The sequence below is a fragment of the Ovis canadensis genome, chromosome 21 (genome assembly GCF_042477335.2).
Source record: "Ovis canadensis isolate MfBH-ARS-UI-01 breed Bighorn chromosome 21, ARS-UI_OviCan_v2, whole genome shotgun sequence".
Taxonomy (NCBI): Eukaryota; Metazoa; Chordata; class Mammalia; order Artiodactyla; family Bovidae; genus Ovis; species Ovis canadensis.
The window spans coordinates 55,654,995-55,679,902 of NC_091265.1; the positions used below are offsets into that span (position 1 = coordinate 55,654,995).

Here is a 24,908-nt window from a genome sequence, read left to right on the forward strand (position 1 = left end):
TCTCAAACCAGCTTGAACATCAGGGAGTTCACGGTTCACATATTGCTGAAGCCTTGTTTGGAGAATTTTGAGCATTACTTTACTAGCATGTGAGATGAGTGCAATTGTGCGGTAGTTTGAGCATTCTTTGGCATTGCCTTTCTTTGGGATTCGAATGAAAACTGACCTTTTCCAGTCCTGTGGCCACTGCTGAGTTTTCCAAATTTGCTGGCATATTGAGTGCAGCACTTTAACAGCATCATCTTTCAGGATTTGAAACAGCTCAATTGGAATTCCATCACCTCCACTAGCTTTGTTCGTAGTGATGCTTTCTAAGGCCCACTTGACTTCACATTCCAAGATGTTGACTCTAGATTAGTGATCACACCATCATGATTATCTGCGTCATGAAGATCTTTTTTGTACAGTTCTTCCATGTATTCTTGCCACCTCTTCTTAATATCTTCTGCTTCTGTTGGGTCCATACCATTTCTGTCCTTTATCGAGCCCATCTTTGCATGAAATGTTCCCTTGGTATCTCTAATTTTCTTGAAGAGATCTCTAGTCTTTCCCAATCTGTTGTTTCCCTCTATTTCTTTGCATTGATTGCTGAAGAAGGCTTTCTTATCTCTTCTTGCTATTCTTTGGAACTCTGCATTCAGATGCCTATATCTTTCCTTTTCTCCTTTGCTTTTCACCTCTCTTCTCTTTACAGCTATTTGTAAGGCCTCCCCAGACAGCCATTTTGCTTTTTTGGATTTCTTTTCCATGGGGATTGTCTTGATCCCTGTCTCCTGCACAATGTCACAAACTTCATTCCATAGTTCATCAGGCACTCTATCTATCAGATGTAAAGGACCTAGGCAAAACACTCTCTGACATAAATCACAGAAAGATACTCTATGACCCGCCTCCCAGAATACTGGAGATAAAAGCAAAAACAAATGGAACCTAATTAAAATTAAAAGCTTTGCACAACAAAGGAAACTATAAGCAAGCTGAAAAGACAACTTTCAGAATGGGAGAAAATAATAGCAAACTGAGCAAGTGACAAAGAACTAATCTCAAAAATATACAAGCAACTCCTGCAACTCAATTCCAGAAAAATAAATGACCCAATCAAAAAATGGGCCAAAGAACTAAATAGACATTTCTCCAAAGAAGACATACGAATGGCTAACAAACACATGAAAATTTGCTCAACATCACTCATTATCAGAGAAATGCAAATCAAAACCACAATAAGGTACCATTTCACACCAGTCAGAATGGCTGTGATCCAAATGTCTACAAGCAATAAATGCTGGAAAGGGTGTGGAGAAAAGGGAAACCTCTTACACTGATGGTGAGAATGCAAACTATATACAGCCACTGTGGAGAACAGTGTGGAGATTCCTTACAAAACTGGACATAGAACTGCCTTATGACCCACCAATCCCACTGCTGGGCATACACACCCAGGAAATCAAAATTGAAAGAGACACGTGTACCCAAACGTTCATCACAGCACTGTTTATAATAGCCAGGACATGGAAGCAACCTAGATGTCCATCAACAGATGAATGGATAAGAAAGTTGTGGTACATATACACAATGGAGTATTACTCAGCCATTAAAAACAATATATTTGAATCAGTTCTAATGACGTGGATGAAACTGGAGCCGATTGTACAGAGTGAAGTAAGCCAGAAAGAAAAACACCAATACAGTATACTAACACATAAATATGGAATTTAGAAAGATGCTAACAATAACCCTGTATGCGAGACAGGAAAAGAGACACAGATGTATAGAACAGACATTTGGACTCTGTGGGAGAAGGAGAGCGTGGGATGATTTGGGAGACTGGCATTGAAATATATATAATATCATATAAGAAATGAATCGCCAGTCTAGGTTCAATGCAGGATACAGGGTACTTGTGGCTGGTGCACTGGGATGACACAGAGAGATGGTATGGGGAGGGAGGTGGGAGGGGGGTTCAGGATTGGGAACATGTGTACACCCGTGGTGGATTCATGTTGATGTATGGCAAAACCAATACAGTATTGTAAAGTAAAATAAAGTAAAATAAAAATAATCGGTGGTGACGGCGGCAACATGTCCGTGCCGTTCGCGGCCCCGAGGCAGCGTGGCAAGGGGGAGATCACTCCCGCCGCGATTCAGAAGATGCTGGATGAAAATAACCATCTTATTCAGTGTATAATGGACTATCAGAATAAAGGAAAGACCTCAGAGTGTTCTCAGTATCAACAGATGCTGCATACCAACTTGGTCTACCTTGCTACAATAGCAGATTCTAATCAGAACATGCAGTCTCTCTTACCAGCACCACCCACACAGAACATGCCTATGGGTCCCAGAGGGATGAGTCCGAGCGGCCCTCCCCCAACTCCGCGGGCTCACAACATGCCTTCAGATGGAATGGTAGGTGGGGGTCCTCCCGCACCACACATGCAGAACCAGATGAACGGCCAGATGCCTGGGCCCAACCATATCCCTATGCAGGGACCTGGACCCAATCAACTTAATATGACAAACAGTTCCATGAACATGCCTTCAAGTAGCCACGGGTCCAAGGGAGGTTGCAACCATTCCGTGCCGTCATCCCAGAGTATGCCGGTACAGAACCACATGACCATGAGTCAAGGGCAGCCCATGGGAAACTACGGCCCTAGACCAAATATGAGTATGCAACCAAACCAAGGTCCAGTGATGCACCAGCAGCCTCCTTCTCAACAGTACAACATGCCCCAGGGAGGTGGGCAGCATTACCAAGGCCAGCAGCCACCAATGGGAATGATGAGTCAAGCTAACCAAGGCAATCATATGCTGGGTCAGAGGTAGATCCCTCCCTATAGATCACCTCAACAGGGCCCAGCAAAGCAGTACTCAGGCCAGGAAGACTATTATGGGGAACAATACAGTCATGGTGGACAAGGTCCTCCAGAAGGCATGAACCAGCAATATTACCCTGATGGAAATATGCAGTATGGCTAACAGCAAGATGCCTACCAAGGACCACCTCCCTAGCAGGGCTACCCACCCCAGCAGCAGTACCCAGGGCAGCAAGGCTACCCAGGACAGCAGCAGGGCTATGGTCCTTCATAGGGTAGCCCAGGTCCTCAGTATCCTAACTACCCACAGGGACAAGGTCAGCAATATGGGGGTTACAGACCGGCACAGCCTGGACCCCCACAGCCACCGCAGCAGAGGCCTTATGGGTACGACCAGGGGCAGTATGGAAACTACCAGCAGTGAAGAGTACTTCCATTCCAGCAGCCAGAATCTACTAGCAGTCATATTGTCACCTCAACACTGTGGACACCTTCCTGTGAAGAGACCCTTCCATTCCATCTAGTTTTTGGAAAAACCTTGTGGGTAAGCGGCTGTTTCATCCGTAAGCAGCCTGTGTGGCTTAGTTATAAAAAGGCTTTAGTAGCTCAAAAATACTCTTGATTTCACATGTCTACTCTAGATGGCAACATTGGATAGAAAATACAACGACATACCCAATTTGCAATGATTTTGGAACTGCGTTTCAAACGGACTGTTACAGACTGAAAGGTGTGAACAGCTTTGTATGTTTATGAAGGTTAAGGGAATATAATACTTTTCCATAGATTCTTTTGTAAGGGGAAGAGGGAAATGTACACTTTTTACAGCAGCAATATTTTGTATATTATGTTTATTTCATGTGGTGAATATGCAAGGCAGTACACTACGCGCCGCGCAGAATCAGAACTCCTCTGTCAGTGGGGATGGGAGCACGTTGGATGCTTGATTGTGCTGGTCTGAACATGGTGTTCTGTGAAGCTGAAGGTGTTGGGGAAGACAACACTCCCATGTGTCCCCTACTAGGTTCTTCAGAGGACACGCAGACCCCTTTTTTCTCTTAGCTAATCAGGGGCACTATGGTACAGTTTTGAGTTAAAATGCATTTTTTAAAGAAGTTTTCCAGTTTTGTGGACAAAAACCTTTTTTATAAAAGATCATTTATAATTCTGTTTTAAAATGTGAGGCAAGAAGAATTACTTCATGTGGGATCTGAAGAATCTTGGTTAACAGTTTCATGTAAGTCCTCTCCTAAAACAGCAATAACTGAACCTGAAAGTTTTGATTTTACCTTGTTTGACTAATCACTAGTAAGTAATATCAGAACATTTTATAAATGATATCAAAGAAGAGTCAACAATGATGCATTTTATTTTTTAACATGAGAAGGATAATTGGTTTCTATAATAAGAATAGTTCAGGAGACTTTATAAACCTTCCTTTCAACTTTTCTTGACTGGAAATAATGCCATTTATAAAGGAATACTTTTACGTTTTCCCCTTTTTTATGTTGGTTAATAGAACACAGAGATGTTTAGGAAAATGCTTGCTGGTGAGGTTTATTCTGATCTATATTAAAAGCATAGAGGCTGCATTTCAGATCACTCTGTCTTATTAGCATGGTCTATTTAATCATACTTGAGACTGTCCTGTGCCTGATTGTTTGAGCTGAGTTCAGGGATTTTGCATTGGGCAGGAAATCATGCATTGAGAAGTTTATAACCACAATTATTTAAGCGTAATCTGAAAATATCTAGCCCAAAGGTAAGTTGCTATTTTCATCACAGTTGCCTGTGCCCAGGGAATAAGGTATATTCTTTATAACTGGATTGTTTTTTCCCGCTTACAACTGGAAACAAAACAGAAGGGGTGCCATAAATTTGAAAAAGCAGAATGTACTGTTCTCAACATACTGTAACCAAAAGGAGAAATTTTAATGTGTCTCTGTGTGTATGAAAGAGAGTGTGCGCATGTAAGGTCTGAATAAGGCTTTTTCCAACATGGTCAGTAGAAAATGGACATCAAGTTTGAACAGATAAAGCATAGACAGCCTTATTGTGACTGAAATGCTTTTAGGTTCTGTGCCAATTTTCCACCACTGTGTACTTTGTTGCTATTTAAAACTGTATCAACTCTAAGAGAAGAATAAATTATTTGTGATTTTAAAAAAATAAAAATAATCATCATAATAAATAAATAAATAATTTTAAAAAGCATAAAAATGCAAAATCTAAAGGAAGGCATGGTTAAAATAATAATTTTGCATTTATACAATTTAGGTATAATGGTTGATGAGTCAATTTATAAAATAAACATTAGAGAAATGTAAAATATAAATATATTCACTAAACCCAACAAAATAATAAGGCGTATCGTATTAAACACATAGTAGTATCAGGATTAAGTTTGGATGCACATTGCAAAAACTAAAACAACTATATCTTTAGCAAGATAAACTTGATTTTTCTCTCCCACTGGAACAAAGCTATGGGTGGGCCAGCCAGAGGGTGGGTGATGTCTATCTCCAAGGTTACATGATTGTCCAATACAACTGCCAGAGTTCCAGCCATCACAACTAAAATCCAGACAACAGTTAGGAAGAAAGTAGGGAAGGGAAGAGTCCCGTCTCTCAGTTAAATCAGCTCCTTGAAAGCAGTCTTCCAGGAAATTCCTCTTACTGATCTGCTTGCATCTCTAAGTCACTTCTCATGACTAAGAGCACGGGTGGGCAGGAAATTCATTCCTGTAGCTACTGGGCTCATGGCTGTATAACAAACTATTTTCAGTTTTGAAAGAGAAGCAGAAAATAGATCATTTTGTAGGGAGCCTGCAGCACCTGCCTTAAAGAACAATCTTTTCTGAATGGATTAGGATAAACATCTGGGCACAGTGTGGGAGCCAGGAGGAAGGAACAGTAATGAGAAACAGCTAGATGGACCTGAACTGTGCTCAAGAAAAAAGAGGCAGACTGGTCAGTAGAGATCTTCTAAGGATTGAAGTGAGGATTATACACACCACATGACACAATTCGTTTTGAAAACTGCTTTTCCAACCCAGGTCCCAAATCTCTCTCAATTCTTCAGCTTCTAAATACCTTGTCTTTGTTACCTCACATTCTGACTTACCTGTCTCACCTTCCTTATTTCTGTTCACCTCACTTCTCCATCTAGTCCACCAGCATTGCAAGATCCAGTACTGAGGAGTTGGCAACACTTTCTAGAAGTGGGTAGAAACACGATGACTATTTCTACTTTAGTATTTGTTTGTCTTTATCAAGCTCTTCTGAAGGACAGAGATGGCTAGAATTATGGATATCTCACGTTTGAGGCCTTTTAAAAATCATTTCTTGTTACACTGGTCTGTTGGTGGTGATGCAGTCTCATAGTTGTTCTAAGTCTGAGAAAGTATTTTATCTTGTTTTTGATATCAATTTTGGGGGGGTATAGAATTCTGAGTCAATTATATTTCTCTCAGCATTTTAAGATGTGGTGCCAGTGTCCTCTGGCTAACATTGTTTCATATGCCTAATCTGCTCTATTTCCCATTTTTTGTTCAACTGTGTCTCTTTTTCCTTCTGGTTACATTTCCTTGGTTGATTGTTTTAAACAATGAATTATCATGCACCTCTGAATAGTTGTCATATTTCTTGTCCTTGAATTAATTGAGCTTCTGTGTTAATGGGTTTAAAGCTTTCAACATATCTGGTAATTTTTCAGCCAATAATTATGAAGTTCTGTTCTTTATTCTCCTTCTTTCACTTCCTGTAGGATTCCATTTACATATATTTAAGTATTCTTAACATTGTTTCAAATCTCTGTGATGCACAATTAATTTTTTCCCACAGTATTTCCACTCATTATTTTCCATGTCTGTATTTAACATACTCAGTATTCTTCAGCTTCATGAATATAAGGATTATTGATGTAGTAAGCATTTTAATGTCCTTCCATGCTAAAGATGTAATGTATATTTTAACTGTGTTTTTGCTAATTGATTTTTCCCTCATTATGGATGTTTTCTTGCTTCTTTACACATCTGAAATATATTTCTTTTAAAATTTATGTATGTATCTTAATTAGAGGATAATTTCTTTACAATATTATGATTGACCTAGGACAAATATTTTCACAGTTCATATGGAAATTTTAAATTGGTTATTGGATATGGTAAATTTTAGCCTTTGGATGCTGGATATTTTTTAATTTTTATAGATTATTCCTGGTACTGTTTGCAAACACTGTTAATATCTTGGAAACAGTTGTATTTTTTGAAGGCTTGCTCTTCAGTTTTTTGTTTGTTTGTTTGTTTTTTTAGCTGATATGAGACCAGCAATTAGACCAGGTTTACAATCCCCCGCTAGTAAGGCATATTGTCTTCAGGACCATACTGATGTCATGGGAATTATGAGTAATTTCCATGCTGGTGAGTGGGGATACCATTAGACTTGGCTCAATTTGAGACTCAAGGATTGTCCTCTATAATACTGACCAGTATTATCAACTTTCTGCTGAAAACTGAATGGTATCACCTGCACACTCCCAGAGTTCTCTGTGTGTAGCTCTCTCCTGTGAACCCTAACTCTCTAGAGTCTCAAGTCTCTCTTCTTGAGGAGACTGTTTGTCTCTGCCTAGATACCCCTTCCATGTATGTATTGGAAACTGTTTATAGAGTTGGGGCAATTGTAGAACTCACCTTGCTTGTTCCCTGCCTCAGGAATCCATACTCTACTGCCTGACTTTTGATGTAAAAAACTTCTCTTTCTTTTATCTCTTCTACTCTCAAGTTGTTTGGGACAGGAGGATAAATGTGTCCTTTGCTCCTTTATGTTTACCAAAATGGAGGTCCCCCTGCAATCAGAACTCACTGAATGTCTTGTGGATTCTAGGCACTGTGCATGGGTGCAAACTTGATCAGGGATATGTGTTGGGGCCTTGGGGAGCCCTGGTTTGCGGGAGAAACATGACAATTATAACTAGCATTTGCTATGGGGTATGTTCAGTTCAGTTCAGTCGCTCAGTCATGTCCGACTGTTTGCAACCCCATGGACTGCAGCACGCCAAGCTTCCTTGTCCTTCACCAACTCCTGGAGCTTGCTCAAATTCCTGTTCATTGAGTCGGTGATGCCATCCAGCCTTCCCATCCTCTGTCGTCCTCTTCTCCTCCTGCCTTCAATCTTTCCCAGTAATAGGGCCTTTTCTAATGAGTAAGTTCTTCACATCAGTTGGCCAAAGTATTGGAGCTTCAGCTTCAGCATCGGTCTGTCCAGTGAATAGTCAAGATTGATTTCCTTTAGCATTGATTTGTTGGACCTCCTTGTAGTCCAAGGGACTCTCAAGAGTCTTGTCCAATATGAGAGTTCAAAACTATCAGTTCTTCATTGCTCACCATTCTTTATGGTCCAACTCTCACATCCATACATGACAATTGGAAACATCATAGCTTTGATTATACTGAACTTTTTCAGCAAAGTAATATCTGTGCTTTTAAAAATGCTGCTAGGTTTGTCATAGCTTTTCTTCAAACAAGCAAGCAAGTTTTAATTTCATGGCTGCAGTTATCATCTGCAGTGATTTTGGAGCCTCCCAAAGTAAAGTCTCTCACTGTTTCCATTGTTCCCCCATCTATTTGCTGTGAAGTGGTGGGACGAAATGCCGTGATCTTCATTTTCTGAATGTGGAGTTTAAGCCAAATATTTCACTCTCCTCTTTCACATTCATCAAGAGGCTCTTCAGTTTCTCTTCACGTTCTGCCATGTGTCTTCTGCATATCTGTGATTATTGATATTTCTCGCAGCAACTGTGATTCCAACTTGTGCTTCAGCCAGTTGGGCATTTTGCATGACTTACTCAGCATATAATTTAAATAAGCAGGGTGACAATACACAGCCTTTACATACTCCTTTCTCGATTTAGAACCAGTCTGCTGTTCCAAGTTCAGTTCTAACTGTTGCTTCTTGACCTGCATACAGATTTCTCAGAAGGCAGGTAAGATGGTCTGGTATTCCAGTCTCTGTAAGTTTTCCACAGTTTGTTGTGATCCACACAGTCAAACGCTTTTGCATGGTCAATAAAGCAGAAGTAGGTATATTTCTGGAATTCTCTTGCTTTCTCTATGATCCAATGGATGATGGCAATTTGATCTGTGGTTCCTCTGCCTTTTCTAAATCCAGCTTGAAGATATGGAATTTCATAGTTCATGTACTGTTGAAGACTTGCTTGGAGAAATTACTTTGGTAGCATGTGAGATAAGTGCAACTGTGTAGTAGGTGAACATTCTTTGAAATTGCCTCTCTTTGGAATTACAGTGAAAATGACCTTTCCAGTCCTGTGGCCACTGCTGAGTTTTCCAAATTTGCTAGCATATTGAGTGCAGCACTTTAACAGCTTCCTTTTAGGATTTGAAATAACTCAACGAAATTCCATCACCCCCACTATTTTTGCAAATAGTTATGCTTCTTAAGGCCCTCTGGACTTCACATTCAGGATATCTAGCTCTAAGTGTGAAGAAGCCAATGGCACCCCACTCCAGTACTCTTGCCTGGAAAATTCCATTGACGGAGGAGCCTGGAAGGTATAGTCCATGGGGTCGCTGATGGTTGGACACGACTGAGTGACTTCACTTTCACTTTTCACTTTCATGTATTAGAGAAGGAAATGGCAACCCACTCCAGTGTTCTTGTCTGGAGAATCCCAGGGACAGGGGAGCCTGCTGGGCTTCCGTTTATGGGGTCACACAGAGTCGGACATGACTGAAGTGACTTAGCAGCAGTAGCAGCTCTAGGTGAGACACCATCATGGTTATCTGCGTCATTAATTTTTTTTGTATAATTCTTCTAAATATTCTTTCAACCTCTTCTTAATATATTCTGCTTTTCTTAGGTCCACGCCACTTCTGTCTTTTATTTGGCCCATCTTTGCATGAAATGATCCTTCCCTACCTCTAATTTTCTTGAGTAGATCTCTGGTCTTTCCCATTCTATTGTTTTCCTCTATTTCTTTGCACTGATCACGTAGGAAGGCTTTTTAAAAATCTCTTCTTGCTATTCTTTGGAACTCCGCATTCAGATGGGTATGTCTTTCTTTTCTCATTTGTCTTTACTTCTCTTCTTTTCTAAGTTAGTTCTAAGGCATCCTCAGACAACCATTTTGCATTTTTGCATTTCATTTTCTTGGAGATGGTCTTTATGAGGTATGTACAGATCAAAAAAATGGAGGTCACTGCATGCAGTCCCATTATTCCATGGCAAATACATGGAGAAACAATGAGAACAGTGACAGGCTTTATTTTCCTGGGCTCCAAAGTCACTTCAGTTAGTGACAGCAGCTGTGAAAAAAGAGGCGCTTACTCTTTGGAAGAAAAGCTATGAAAAATCTTGACAGCATACTAAAAAGCAGAGACATTACTTTACCAGCAAAAGTCTGTACACTGAAAGCCATGGGTTTTCCAGAAGTAGTGAGAAGATGTGAGAGTTGGACCATAAAGAAAACTGAGCACCAAAGAACTGATGCTTTTGTGCTGTGGTGTTGGACAAGATTCTTGAGAGCCCCTTGGACTGCAATGGAGATCCAACCAGACCATCCTAAAGGAAATCAGTCCTGAATATTCATTGGAAAGACCAATGCTGAAGCTGAACCTCCATTACTTTGGTCAATTGATGGGTAGAACTGATTCATTATAAAAGGCCCCAATGCCGGGAAAGATTAAACGTAGGAGGCAAAGGGGAAGACAGAAGACAAAATTGTTTGATGGCACACCAACTTGATGAACATGAGTTTGAGCAAGCTCTGGGAGTTAGTGATGGACAGGGAAGCCTGGCGTGCTCCACCCTATGATATAGCAAAGAGATGGACATGACTGAGAGATTGAACTGAACTGATGTACAGAGGACAATCAGGGAGCAGGCAGAAGTCTTTAAGGAAGGAGGAAGGAACTATTCCTGGATAGCAGACAATGATGGGTCTGCAAGCGGTTTCAATCTGGAGAAACTGTAGGGAACCAATTCTATGCCAGGTGGAGAGAATGGTAAGAGAAAGGCAGGGTGGCAGTGCTGGGACTTCCCAGAGGACAAGATCCCTGTTCTACTAAACTTTATCAATGCTCAATATTGTTAGGTGTTTGGAAACATGAGTTTTGTTTTGGAAGTGGTAGAGTAATATTCAATGGAAGGACTGATGCTGAAGATGAAGCTCCAACACTTAGGCCATCTGATGTGAAGACCCAGCTCATTGGAAGAGACCCTGATGCTGGGAAAGATTGTGGGCAGAAGGAGAGGGAATAAAAGAATGAGATTGTGAGATGGCATCACCGACGCAGAGACATGAGTTTGAGGAAACTCTGCAAAATAGTGAAAGACAGGGAAGCCTATTTTGTTGCCGAACATGTAATCACAAAGAGTCAGACATGACTTAGCAACTGAACAATACCAATGAGGACACAGTCCACTGAAGGCTCTGGTCCTGGTTGGAGTGGAGAAAGACTTGAGTGGAAGGGGAGGCTTCCCATCCTCTGGTGCAGGTCCTTGAATCCAAGACAAGGAGCACAAGATTATGAATGTTTTACCAAACATTGTTTTCCAAAAGCACAAAAAGTGTTTTCTGCAGGAGAAAGAGCTTTGACTGAGTTTGTTCTCTAGATTTTACTGAGGGATTTGAAAGGGATTGGGGGTGGGCTGAGTCTGCAAAAACCAGGTGACCAGCTGCTGGAGGGCAAGGCTTGTGGTAGACATTCTGCACTAGGTGGAAAATGAATCCAGAAAAAGTGTTCCTTCTGGCGTGTACATGCCAATGTATCACATTATTTCAGCAGATCACTTCAATGTTGTTTTGGGGCAAGCTAGAAATGGACGATGCATGGTGTGCTTTTGTCAATTCCTGTGGGTAGTTAGATGACTAAATGTCTGGTTACTTCATTGCAAGGTTGAAATCATGCTTGAGAAAGAAAATTAGATCAAGTCCACACATATTTTGTAGTTAAACAGCAAGCATAGGAAGGTTTCTAAGGCAACTGTAGGTAATTTAAACATGAGGGGCCAAATGGGGACAGTTTCGTTTAACAGGCTGAGATTGGGCTGTACAGGTTGCCTTAGTTGTTGCTATGACAAGAAGCCATCACAGCTAATTGTTGCCAAGCTGGAGATGTGCAGAATGGAAAAGAGACCAAAAGCCTTACAACTCTCCTTGCAGTGTGATTTCAGGCTAGAAGTAGTTGACAAAGAAAGGCTGACTGGTAAGGCTGAGGAAGGGAGTGATCTGAGCCAGTAATCATTAGCTCTTGTGGGAGCCCAGAAAACAGAACATCAGTTCAGTCAGAGTTCTGGGTCAAGTTCAGAGATAGATGCTATTTGGCTTGAATCAATATTTAGCCTTGGGGATGGCAGCCATAACCTCTAAACAGAAGATTTCCCTCTCCCCAGGAGGCAGAATAATTCATATTTGTTCCAGACTCAGGAACCCAGAAAGCCCTCTCAGGGCCACTTGTTCTCAGCAGGTACAAATGCAATCTAGAAGGTGGAACTATCATCATGGTGCCCATTTTCCAGATGAGAAAACTGAGGTTAAGTGACTTGATCAAGGTCACACTGCTAAGCACGTGAAAAGCCAAGCACAAACCCAGGGTAACAGTGCTCAAATTGTGTGTGTTTGCTCCACACCCACTGGGAGTGGTGGGTGGTGATCTGGCACCAAACTTAAGCAGAAGCAAGCCGTTTTCAGGCTTAAATTGAAGTAGTGAGGAAAACCACTAGACCATTAAGCTATGACCTAAATCAAATCCTTTATGAATTTATAGTGGAGATGAAAAATAGATTCAAGGGATTAGGTCTGGAAGCCTGAAGAACTATGGTTGGAGGTTTCTAACATTGTATGGGAGGTGGTCACCAAAACCATTCCCAAGAAAAACAAATGTGAGAAACAAAAGGGGTTGCCTGAGGAGGCCTTAAAACAGCTGAGAAAATAAGAGAAGTGAAAGGCAAAGGAGAAAAGGAAAGATAAAGTCTTCATAAGTGAACACTGCAAGAATTAGAGAAAAATAATAGAATTGTAAAGAGTATAGATCGCTTCAGGAAAATTGGAGCTACCAGTGGAACACTTCATAAAAGGATGGGCACAATAAAGGTCAGAAAAGTCAAAGATCTAACAGAAGCAGACGAGGTTAAGAAGAGGTGGCAAGAATGCACAGAAGAACTGTACAAAAACCGTCATAATGACTGGCATAGTGATGATGCTTGGGTAAAGCACTCATCACTCATGTAAAGCCAGATATACTGGAGTGTGAAGTCAAGTGGCCATAGGAAGCATCACTACAAACAATGTTAGGAGAGGTGATGGAATTCCAGCTGAGCTGTTTAAAACAACCAAAAGAATGAGACTCTAAAAGTGCTGTATTCAGTATGTCAGGAAATTTGGAATACTCAGCAGCAGCGACAGTGCTGGAAAAGGTCAATTTTCATTCCAATCCAAAAGAAAGACAATTCCAAAGAATGTTTAAACTATCATGCAATTGCTCTCATCTCACTTGCTAGCAAGGTAATGTTCAAAATCCTTCAAGCTAAGCTTCAACAATACATGAACCGAAAAATTCCAGATGTACATACTGGTTTGAGGAACAAGAGATCAAATTGCCAACATCCATTGGATCTTAGAGAAAGGGAATCCCAGAAAATATTTCTGTATGCTTCTCTGACTATGCTAAAGCCTTTCCCTGTGTGGACCACAACAAACTGTGAAAAATTCTTAAGGAAATGGGAGTACCAGATCACCTTTCCTGTCTCCTGAAAGGCCTGTATGTAGCTCAAAAAGCGGCAGTTAGAATAAGACACAGAACAACTGAAAGATTTAAAAGTGGGAAAGCAGCAAGACAACGTGTACATTCTCACTCTGGTTATTTAACTTCTATATAGGACACATCACTCAATATGCTGGACTGCATAATTCACAAGATGGAATAAAGATTGCTGGGAGGAATATCAACATCCACAGATATGAAGATGACACTGCCCTAACAGCAGAAAGCAAAGAAGAACTAAAGAGCCTCTTGAAGAGGAGAGGAGATGCAAAAACTGGCTTAAACTCAACATTCAAAAAACTATTCACAAAAAGACACTCAACATTCGTGGCATGCTGTCACAGCGCTTCATGGCTTATGGATGAGGGAAAAGCGGAAACAGTGGCAGATTTTATTTTCTTGGGCTCCAAAACCACTATGGAGCTTGACTGCAGCCACAAAATGAAAAGACACTTGCTCCTTGGAAGGAAGAAAGGCTATGAAAAACCTGCACAGTGTACTAAAAAGCAGAGACTCACTTTGCTACAGAGGGCTGTAGTGTCAAAACTACGGTTTTTCCAGTAACCAGGTACCAATGTGCCATCTGGACCATAAGAAAGGAGGAATGGCTAAAAATTGAGCTTTTGAACTGTGGTGCTTGAGAAGATTCTTGAGAGTCCCTTACCCCTGCTGTCTTAGCTGAGGCATCTACTGAGGGCTTCAAGGTGGAAAGAATGGATGCTTCCACTGCAAATCTACCTAACCATGGCAGCTCCAAGCAAATATTTTGTAGCTCCACATCTGGAGGAAGCTCAGAAAGCCTGAAGTCAATATGTACCCTGGGTACCCGATACATGCATTGCATTCTCCCCAGCAGCACTGGAGGCCAAGGAAGGGGCATTCTGGGCCCTGGAGGAGGGGGATGGCTCAGGGATCCACTGGGGCCACCACTTACCAAGTAGGACTGGAAGGGACAGAGCAGGCATATGTGGCAGAGAGCTGGTGACAGGGGTGTGGGAACAAGAGGGAACCAGCTCTATATGAAGTACCTCACCCAAACTCCCCTGGAGGAGAAGCCCAGTGATAAGGTCATCTGAGATGGGATGAAGAGAGTCTATTTCATTACCGTTATAATTCCTCTGAATGAGGATGTGGTGGAGTAGGTGGGTCATCAAAAACTCTTCCATGGCCTAGACCATCTGCCAGTCGCTATACTTGGGACTGCCTGTTCCCAGTTTCAGGCATGTAATTCCAGAGGAAATTGACAATCATGTGTGCTGCTGGGTCAGGGCCAAAAAGCCTATCATAAGCAAGGCCTATCATAAGCCTATCATGTAAAGCCTATCATAAGTCCCCATGTCCCAGCCAGGATGGCAGATCTGGGGCTGTACATGTGATCTGAGGTGGGTCATTCAGAGAACACCTTTAACTCTGATGTCTGCAATCTTCTTTCATTACTAGGTGATGCCTTCGGGATTTAAAACCCTAGGGCAGGTAGCTTGGACTCCCTCACTAGGTGTAGAAGCCTTAAGGAAGAAAGTTGCCAGGCTAAGACCAACAAAGAAGTGTGAAGGGAAACAGCGAGAGTGAGAGAGAACTGATGACTTCTGATTTCTTTGATCCAGTCACTGAGATCTTTGCATTTGCTCTGATTCTTGTGTCCTGGATTCCCAGAATCATTTCAATGAGTTTTCCTTTTCTTGAAGCCAGCTGGAGTACGGCTACTCTCAATTTTGATTCAGACTTGGTTTTAGAACCTCCCTGATCATTGTATACCTCCCAGACACAAACAGATGCACCCATTTGTTTCAGCACCATTACGAGTGAAATCCTTTATTCTTTACTGAGAATCGGGTGTGCAGACCACCAAATACAGTTCACCAGCATCCTGGGAAGGAGTGCTCAAAGGATGAGTGAGTGTATGTTAGGAGAGGCCTTACTGATTCCTGAACCACTCTAAGCATTTACACTGCCCGTGCCAGGACAATCCTGTCATTTCCTCAATCAAAGACTGAGAAATACAGCCTCAGGAAGACGTCACCCAGGATCCAGGTCTCTCTAGATGTCCTCACTGTGTTCTCTTTAAAAGTTGTATAGCAGTTGCCTCTAGAATCCTGGGGGAGTCAGAGACATATACTAGTCAGCATGAGCCCTTACCGGTAACTCCCTCCAATACCCAGAACCAGCACAGTTTGTCTTATTTCCCTCTTTTGGTAAGTATCAAGGGGTTTTCTCAGCAGCAGGGGATATGAGAGTTCAACCAAAACCAAACAGGGGCAAGACATGAGGTTGCCATGAGGAAGGGTGTGGTAAGTGGAGGACTGGGAGTTGGGGAAACAGAGGAATGAAAAACAACAATGTCCTATTGTAGAGCGTAAGGAACTATATTCAATATTCAGTGATAAATCACATGAAAAAGGATAAGAAAAAGTATTTTTATGTATATAACACACTTTTTATGTGTATCACATTGCAATGCAGCAGAACTTAACACAACACTGAAGATTAGCCGCATGTCAATATAATTTTTTAGAAAAGAACAAGTGTGTCCATAGTTCTCACTTCCTGTTTCCTTCCTTCTGAGTTCTGCTCCTTGTTTTCTCTGCAGAGAATGCTGGTTCTCCTCCTACATCTCCACAATCCATACTTCATTTAAAAATTTTATTTTGTATTGAGTATAGATGATTAACAATATTCTGAGTTTCAGATGGACAGTAAAGGGACTCAACCATATGTATCTGGGTACCCTGGTCCCAAAGATATCCCTCCCAACCAGGTTGTCATATAACTGAGCGGAGTTCCCTGTGCTACACAGCAATTCGTTGTTGGTTATCCATCTTAAATAGAGCAGTGCGAACAACACGTTAACTCAGGAACTCTGTGAAGCCTCCTTTGGCCCACACTCACCCTCCTTGGCCACTCCAGGCTTGGTTGGGTAACATACCTTGGTTCCCCATCCCCACTGGTCAGTCCCTAGCCCTCATCACCCCTAGTTAGTCCTCAGTGCCCCAGTGCAAACCTCCTTGAGATGCCATTTGCATGAAATCCAGTGCAGTTCTGCCTAGAGCCAAGCAACCCCCCATATGGCTCAATGAGTTTGCAGTTTTAGAATCCCTGAAATTCCCTCTCTTCCTCAAAAGCCTTCTTTGAGCCCATCAGCCTGATCTGAACTCCCACAGGGAGCTGACATGAAGCCTCCATCCTGTGGCGGGGCTGAGCAGTCACTGTGCACCCTTTATTCACCTTAGTATCCAACCTCCCCACAGAGGGGTTGGGTATCCCAACTCACAAAGGAGGCACCTGGCCAGAGTAAGGGGAAGATGCAGCCGAGTACTAGGCTGACCATGTAATTTATCATCCAAACCAGAAAAAACTTGAGAATGGAAGGGAGCCTGTTAACTTATGCTGGGACATCACACTGGGACTGTCCCCAACCATTTTCCTTGTTACATGGCCTATTTCAGGGACTGCTAGAGCTGACTTCCATGTTCATACAGCTAAGGGTTCAGATTGAATTGAAGCTCTTTGAGGACTGAGGACCTTAGTGTTCCCCTCTCCTTGTGATTCCCACCATACCAGCATTGTGTGGCATCTCCATATTTATTTCAGGAAGATCAGTGTCCCAGACGGCCCTTTAATCTCAAATGGTTGGTTTTCTGGCAGTCACTTAACTCAGCCACAGGGCTCATCAGCATCTGCAATGGTGAGAGATGGCCAGTAGAGGGCGTCTCCTCCCAACAACACCCTGTCGGTTGCTGCAAGCTGCAGTTTGAGAACCACCCCTCAGTATTGTCCCCTCACCTTGAGGGTGTAGGCTCCTGCTGGCACCAGGTAGTTGATGCCATTGATGGTGAAGATAATAGAAGGCAGGGTATTGACCGCAGATCATGAAACGTAGTGCTGTTAGAGAGAGACGGAGAGAGGTTGGCCTTGGAGATCCATGTTTTGTGTGGAGACTGGGAGTGACCCTGGGGCATGACCCTTCACCTTGGAATCCCGTGGCATGGGGCCGATGAGCTTCTGTATGTTATTGACCAGTCTTCTTGGACTTTGATCAGTGCTGTTCCTGTGTCCACAAGGGCCTCACAGTCTCCAGAACAAGTAATTATCTTTCTTTTCATGGAGATGCTGAGAGATAGTGGAAGAAAGTGGGCATCAAGGTCACTCTGAGTCTCACCAGAGCTGCCCCCTTCCTGACTGTCTCCTAAACAGCCCTTTGCTCCTGACACAGCACCTTTCTTGACATCCTTGAATGCAGTACTTGAATACACCAGGATCTTTTGCACCTTGACACAGGCTGGTCTTCCTTCCTAGAAGATTCCACCCCATTTTAACTAGCAAATTTTTCTCATCTTCCAGATTCCACCTTAACTGTACAGTTTTCGGGAAGTCTTTCCCCCCGTGTTTATCAGTCTCCTGTCTTGGTCACTGTCTGTAGACCCTTCCTCATGTCTGCTGCTGCTGCTGCTGCTGCTGCTGCTGCTGCTAACTCACTTCAGTTGTGTCTGACTCTGTACAACCCCATAGACAGCAGCCCACCAGGCTCCACCATCCCTGGGATTTTCCAGGCAAGAGTACTGGAGTGGGTTGCCATTGCCTTCTCCTCCTCATGTCTAGCATGTTCCAAAGTCACAATTCACTATGTGGGTGAGTTACTTCATGTACATCTGCCATCTTAGATGTGAGGGCAAGTTTTATTCTCATTGTGTCCCTGGCACAAGTGCCTGGCACACACTGGACGCCCAATGCTTGTCTGTTCAATGACTGAATGAAGACTGAGAAAACAATAAGAAACATCCAGAGAGCTGTATCTGGTGGGGAACAAATAACAGGTAGCACACAGAGTGAAGAAGGAGATTAACCAGGGCAGAAGATTCTCACAGTAAAGGGAGAGAGGGGCTCCTCTGGGAGACGGTGTCTGCCAGCACTGCTCCTACAACCAGATCAGACCCTGAGACCCTGGCCAGGAAATACATGACTAGCCCACAGAAACTCCAAAGGACAGATCAGCTTTTGTCTGAGGGTCTCACACAGAAAGCTATTAATTATGCCTCTTGTCCTCAGGTCACTCCTAGATCCCACCTTCCTGATTCTCTCTTATAGCCCCCCCCCCCCCACTGTGTGCCAAGGTATGTGGGGTGTCTTTTTTATTAGTTGCTTTCACATCTTAAGACTGCAGCCAACCTCTCTCCATTGCTGAGTAGCTACTCCCTAAGGAGACCAGTTGTCCCCATTTGCTTAGAACTTTCGCTGTTCTTAAACAGACATTTATCTGTACTGAGAACTTCCTATGTCCTTGGTAGCCCTGGACTGTTGGTCATCTTCTCATAACTCTGTTCAGGCTGCTGAAATTCTCCCTGATCCTCTGTTCACCACAATGTAGAGTCCTCTAAACATGCTCCCCACCTCAAAGGGCAGTGGATGCAGCTCTGTCCCAGCTGCACAGACCTCTCTGGACCCTTTTAGGACCCTGGTCAGAGCCATGCTCAGAAGGCCTGGGGATTATGAACCCATGGGTTGTTTGTGTATCTGTGTGCTTGTGTGTTTGTTTGTATGTGTGTTTGTATGTGTCTCTGTGTGTGCTTGTGTTTCTAACTACCTATGAATGTTTATATGTGTCTCTGTATGTTTATGTGTGTCAGCTTGTGTGTTTCCATGTGTCTGTGTGTCTGTCTCTGTCGTTGAAGGTGGTGTGTATTTTTGTGTGACTGTGTGTCTGAGAATGCATTTGTGTGTGTCTACCTGTGTCCATGTACAGTAGCGGGAGCATCACTTGAGCAGACCCTCAGAGGGAGAGGCTTACCAGTCCATGTGTACAATCCAGTTGCCCGCTTGGATCAATGGTACCCAGTTGAGCTCTCCCTCATAGCAGCGGTTGTCCACCCCACCAAACATCACCACACTGCCCTCCCGCTTGTCTCTGTAGAGAAAGGTGAGGGGGTGATCCTTGGAGGACAGTAACAACAGCACTGTCTGAGAGCTGTGCTTGTCTACCTGTCAAAGCCCTAATTAGGTCCCCACATACAGATGCAGAAATAATGTCGGGGGGCGATTGAGATCTAGACTGAGGTCTGTAACTGGCTAGTGAGTGGCACAGAGGAGGTCAGAAGCTGAATCGCTTGGTTGAGCTCCACTCACTATGTCTTCTGAAGATGCCCTGGGCCTCCAGGGACCTGAGTGTTCAGACACACTCAGAGGACAGGGTGCTGAAGTGTTTGGCTTTCCCCTTATCCACCTTATCATTTTTCAGGAAAATCAAGGCCTGGGAGTTCTAAGGGTGTGGGTTCAGGTCACCAAGAGTTGGCTCCACTGGCCCGTGACCTCTACTGTCCAAAGGGCCTCACACTCAGAAGTGACCCCACCTCTGCTCTCCCTTTCTTGAAATGCCTCATCTTTCTTGAACAAGAGTTCCAGAGTTTTGTGTCCCACCCTTTCATTTTTCACTGGCTCCACAAATTGGGTAGCTGGTCCTGGGCTCCCAGTGAAATTCTAATGAGGAAGGAAAGATATCCACCATCCTTCTCCTTATTTCCTTATCAAATACATAAGCAAATCCTAATGCCTTTTATTCCACATACTTCCTGTTCCTTTCCATTAGTCTTCCTCCTCACTCAGCCGCAGAGACCAATTTGCTGATCTTGAGCCCAGGAGCAGGGTGTGTTCCAATAAAACGTTATTTATAAAAGCCACTGGTGAAGCCACATAGGGCCCTGGGGCCATAGTTATCCTGGGTTAGATTATCTCTCAGGATACTTCTTTATCAAGTGTTCTATAATTTTCGTGCATCTGAAAGCATTGAAAGTATCTTACTGCTAATTTGGATAAAGTGATTTTCCATCTCAGACTTACTTGCTCAAGTAGAAGGCAAAAACAAGCTCAGAAATGGCACCTTCATTCTTCAGCTTGTCAACGATGGGGATGGCTCCAGAGAAGGATATGTTTGGGTAGTTCAAGCCCAAGATGCCATCAAAAGGTATACCCTCAAATCCAGTTTCCGCCAGGCTTATACAGAACGGCTGGTCAGTACTTACAAGGTCCCCAATCTGTGGGAGAGAAGAGTGTTCCCACTTACAGATACATGAAGCGGGGCTAGGACAGGGCTGGGGTGCATTGCCATTAGATCCTCAGAGAAGAATTGAGGCTGGGCTCTGTCTTTGGTGGCCGACAGATGGTTAGACCAAGCTGGGAGGGGAATCTTGGTTCCACTTGAGAGAGGCTGTGAATTTTGTAACATCTGCCCCTCTGAAAAACACCGCCTGAGTGAGTCAAATTGGCCTCATGGCTTCTGTACAGGTGTGGCAACCAAGTCAGGCCAGGACCCATTGGCACCACCTTATTGACAAACTGAGTGGAGAGCAAGATAGCCTCCTCTTTGGCATCACCGTGACCTAATGACAGGAATGGATTGCATTCTCTGTAATGTACTGTGGATTCTGCATCTGTCCAGGAAGACAGAAGCCGAAAACACAATCTTGCTTGCAGGGTTCTATGAAATTACTGCCTGGGGAATTCACCTTTGGGGATATGTGTGTATTTGTGTGCGTGTGTATGAGAGAGAATGTGAGATAGCGGAACTACTCAAATAATTTGGGGGAGGCAGACCATAGGTTAATTAGACTCTCAAAGGTCGTCTAGAGTGAGAACTCATTTATAGGCCCCTAGACTTCTCAGGCTTCCAGTTTCCCACTATGGATACCTGAAGCACTTGAGTGCCCCCAGGGTGAGCAGATCAGTTTTATCCTGTCCCCAAACACCCCACAGCAACTTCAGTCCTGAAAAGCCAGCCTAACTCCACCTTTTACCACATGTGTGCCCTCAGCAAGGCCCTTGCTGTCTGCACCTCAGTTTCCTCTATGTCTCATGAGCTAATCAGAGTAACTGCTGTGTGGGGCTGTTGCAGGACTAAACCTGAAAGCGCCTGGAACAGTCTGTGAATATATAAGTGGGTGCTTTTTTCCCCTCTTCTCACTCCCAGCAAAATGATCCTTGAACTGCTCATGGGCAGAGGAGCTGCAAGTCCACACCTCAAGCCACTCTCTGGGTTAGCTAATCTGTTTGCTCATGTGTCACGACATGCACTGTCTCCCCAGATGCAGAATCCTGTGGGTAAGATGGCCAATATCTATGGGAGTTAGGCTAAGAAGGGTCCTGGATCTGTTTTGCAATCCAGGCTCACTCCATAGCCAGTCCTGACTCAGCATTTGTTACCCGAACTGTGTCATAAACAAGAAGTCCTTTCATCCTTCCAGGATTGTACTTGATGTTGAAGACCTTTTGGGTAGGCCGGAAGGTGGAAGAGTGAAGATGTATGAACATAACCTTTGTAGCTGCAGACACAAGAGATGAGTGTCATCAGGTGCCAAGGGTGGAAACAGGGCAACAGGGCAAGTGAAGGATGGTCTGGGTAGGGGGTGTCTGTACTCACCACAGGCTAGACTTTGGCAAAAGACAGGGCACCCACAAGTCAGATGAGCCCGTGTCAAAGATAACTTGGAATTCCTGAGGGGGTGTTCCAATGGTGATGTTACCCACGTAGAGCATCTACAGTGAAAAGGAGGGAGTAGGTTAGTGCAGAACTGGCTACCCTCTATTCCCACACTAATGCCTCCCTCTGGGTGTCACATATCTCTTGAGATCACTTTCTAACCACCATGCAGCTCACAGACTTTGGTCACAGAGGTGTCTGCATTTGATATATTTTTCCTGTTCTACGTTGTATGCAGTATATTGATTCTATGACCAGGCATTGAAGTGGTACCTCCTGCATTGGAAGCATAGAGGCATAATCACTGGGCCTCCAGGACTGCTGGACACCCAGGGAAGTCCTGGTGCCTTCATTTGAGAAGGTCTGTAGTCTCTTCAATCCCAGCCTCAGCGCCCCCTTCTCCAGGTGGTCCTTCTGGATCAACTCCAGCCACTCCCTCTATCAGACCACATCCAATCACTCCACACAGGTGACCCTTTCACTCGACATGTATATACCCTTTGCCTATCTCTCAGGCTGGCATGGGCATTCTTGAAGACAAAATAAACCCTTTGTCTAATCTAAAAACAGTAACCACAGTGTTAGATTCTTATGGCCTTACATGGAATATGGGTTCAGTAACTTTTTACTGCTGTGGTTCTTGCATCTGTGGAAACTGAATTCCTCTGCCAGGGGAGTCACAGTTGCTTTGCAGTTGGTTCTACCTTTTGATCAGTGATGGCTCATTCTTCATCTGTAACTGAGCGGCTCACCTGGTTCCTAAGGAACAATTGCCCTCAAACTAATGACACATCTTTGACACCGAAATGGATGTTTATGTGCCACCTGGTAATTGCTGGGCCCAGTCACCAAGTCCAACAGTTGAGGACGAGAGTGCCTTCTCCTTTGGGTGGGGTCCCTGTTTTCCAGTGTCTCTGCCTCCTGCAGGAACCCCAACCCCAACATTCCACCAGGCACCTCCAGATGAGTCTCAGTGCTAAACTAGAGCACCAGATGGCGCTGTGGAGCACCATCCTCCCAAAATACTCACTTCCATGATGTTTCTCAGTGGGCGAATAGTTAGATTTGAGTCAGGAGAAGAAATCTGGGACAGACTGTAAGCATGTTCTTTCAGGAAATTGTTCAGCGTGTTTTTTCCACTGAGGGTTTTTCTCATGGTCTTCACTCACCTTAAAGGTATTCTTTCACCGAGCATTTGACAGAAAACAAAGAAGATGCTACAACAAACTGTCAGTGTTAAGGCATAACTGTCATTGTAATGGCTCTGTGTATTTTCTAATCATTTTTATGAGGCACATTATTATCAGAATTTTATGCATATATGATGACAAAGACATCACTTTGAATACAGGTTCTGTTCTGCAATCTTGGGTAAGCCATATGACCGTGTGGTGTCTCAGTCTTCCCTTCAGTAAAATGGTGGAATGTAACAATACAAACCCTCCAAAAAGAATATCTTGGGGATAAGTGAAGTGATGGATATAAGGTACCTGATAAATAGGAAGTCTCAACATGACAGCCATATAGCATTGCTGTTGCCATCCCACACTATCCTTCTCATAGAACCTCAAGGAAGGAGGTAGAAGGGGGACTCTTATCCTCTTATACAAGGGAGGAATTTGAAATACAAGAGGTTTCTGAGTTGACTGTGGTCACACTGCTTGTCAGATATAAAACAGTGTATATAAAACAGTGTATCTTTCTCCTCTTTGAAAGAGAAGTGAGAGTTGAAAAAAGAATCCAAGATATAGGGAACAAGTAAGGGAAACTCAGAGGCTTGAGAAGGAAGGATGTATCAAATGAAAAATTAAAAGAAAACAACACAGAGAGAAATACACTCCCAGTGACCTCCAAAGAGATGGAGAGATAAATGACAGTAATGCAGAGATGCAGACATAGGCATATACACACTGAAGTAGACAAGGAAAAAAATAGAGCATGTTGAATAAAATGTAGAAAAGTGCTATTCCACAGGACCACATTGATATCTGCATAGACTGTGCACTGAACAGTTGCAAGGAGTTGCATTTTCAACAGGTCATGACATGACTGGACCCCAAGAATTGTGCAACCATGCAAATCTACAGAAGACCTCGGGATCTACAGTTCCTAGAGCAAGTTACTTATCAATAAGAAAGAGTTGACCTTTAAGACTCTTAGGGAAAGATTCCATTCCCTTCTAAACCTGATGGGTGGAAGAATAATCAGATGAAAAGAAAAATGCGAGAAAGGAATATGATGAGACTTACAGTCCCCATACTTGACTATGCACTCTGGGAAAGCCACCAGCCCAAGGAGCACAAGCCACTTCATGCTTCTTTCCTGACTCTAGGTCCTCAGGGAAGTTTGGGTTCTTAGCATGTAGTGGTGACCAGGAGCCCCTAGTTATAATTGTTCTGACCTACCCTAGTTTTCTGCTTTAGGCCACTAAAAGATCTGAAAAAAACACAAAACTCTCAATAAAATCTTTACCTTCATCAGTGTCCTTGGCAAGTGGCCTTTGAAGCTTCTCAGAATACAGAGAATTGAGCTGTAATCTCTTCCTTGAAGCTTGGCTGGAAAATCAAACTGATCTGCATGGACATCTATGAAGACGGAGAACCTTGCCTACTTGGAGAAAAAATTGCTAAGAACATTATGAAAATGGATACTAGGGGCCATGTTTAACATTCGTGGTTTCATGTCATCTTCCTAGCCACCTCATGCATTCCTATCTTCATTGGAAATGAGACTGCTAGGAGGATAAATTGTCAAATGGCAAAGTGAAGACTTCAGGCACAGCCCAGGGACACACAACTGGCTTTAGGGTGTGGGTCTAATGGCAGACATCAGGGGCATCTATGATGCC

General features: G+C 43.3%; 2 pseudogenes; one reads left to right on the plus strand and one right to left on the minus strand.

The window, feature by feature from the left end:
• Positions 1 to 2,068: 2,068 nt before the first annotated feature.
• On the plus strand, positions 2,069 to 3,896 carry LOC138427337 (protein SSXT pseudogene; annotated as a pseudogene).
• Positions 3,897 to 15,539: 11,643 nt separating this feature from the next.
• LOC138426900 (pregnancy-associated glycoprotein 1-like) lies at positions 15,540 to 24,373 on the minus strand (annotated as a pseudogene).
• Between the last annotated feature and the right edge of the window lie 535 nt (positions 24,374 to 24,908).